This window comes from Lathyrus oleraceus, chromosome 1 (genome assembly GCF_024323335.1).
Source record: "Lathyrus oleraceus cultivar Zhongwan6 chromosome 1, CAAS_Psat_ZW6_1.0, whole genome shotgun sequence".
NCBI lineage: Eukaryota > Viridiplantae > Streptophyta > Magnoliopsida > Fabales > Fabaceae > Lathyrus > Lathyrus oleraceus.
The window spans coordinates 329,442,214-329,443,182 of record NC_066579.1 but is presented as its reverse complement, the minus strand read 5'-3'; the positions used below and the strand labels follow the sequence as shown (position 1 = coordinate 329,443,182).

Below are 969 nucleotides of genomic sequence, written 5' to 3'. Positions count from 1 at the left end.
CTTTTTTCCTCGCCACTCTTTTCGCATTTGTACTTGGATTCGGGAAATTCGGGGAGCGCCACCATGGTTTAAGCTTTAGGCTCCATAGACGGAACTTTTTTTTAGGTATAAGGGAGGGGAGGACACCACTCAGCACCTAAGGTGGGGTTCAATACCGGCCAAAATTAAAAAAAGAGATGTATGGCTGAGGGGAGGAGAGAAAGAACGCATGCATGGGGATTCTGTCGGAGGTTCGATAATCTATGATAGGACATCATAGGCTAAGGAAGAATGAAAGGAAGTCCATTACTGAGAGAAGTGGTGATCTCGTCTTGCTTGCTGGGAGAGAGAAAGCTTCTGGACCACCTTTCCATCCAGATTGCGAGCGATCACTCAGCAATGAACACTAACTGAAAGCGGCCGGGAAAGAGTAGCCATCCCTTACGGGAATCGAACCCGTGTCTTCGACATGAAAAGACGATGTCCTAACCACTGGACGAAAGGGACCAAAAAGCCATTCTTCATATACCTCAGCTCCAAGAATTGAAGTGGTTCATTTTGTTTCTATATGCAATTCAAGATTTAGTTTGTGTTCTGGCGATTTCTGATGTGAGATCGGCGGGTCGTCCCCCCTTCCTACGGGTTCCCCCACCAGAGCCCGCTTACGGCACGCATGACGCATGGTGGCCATGAATCTGATAACTGTTTTTGTTCGGTAATAATATGATTAAAGACAGAATGAATCAAAGATTAAATTGAGATCGATCAAGTTATATATATATATGATATATGTAATCCTGATGGAAAATACATTATATATGATATAGTGTTCTCCTTTCGTTCATTCAAACACTCAATGATTGTTTTCCTTTGAGCGATCAATGGTCATTTGCTTCTTGATCCGACCATTGTATGGTGAAGCAATGACGTGTTGATCAATCATACTGAATCAACAATCGAGATGTGTTTGACGGTCTGAAATTGGTGCAT

At 43.2% G+C, this 969-nt stretch overlaps 1 non-coding gene across 1 annotated transcript; it reads right to left on the bottom strand.

Annotated features, from left to right (window-relative positions):
• Positions 1-414: 414 nt before the first annotated feature.
• On the bottom strand, positions 415-486 carry TRNAE-UUC (transfer RNA glutamic acid (anticodon UUC)). The gene has a single exon. It is a non-coding gene; the product is annotated as a tRNA-Glu (tRNA).
• Positions 487-969: the final 483 nt, after the last annotated feature.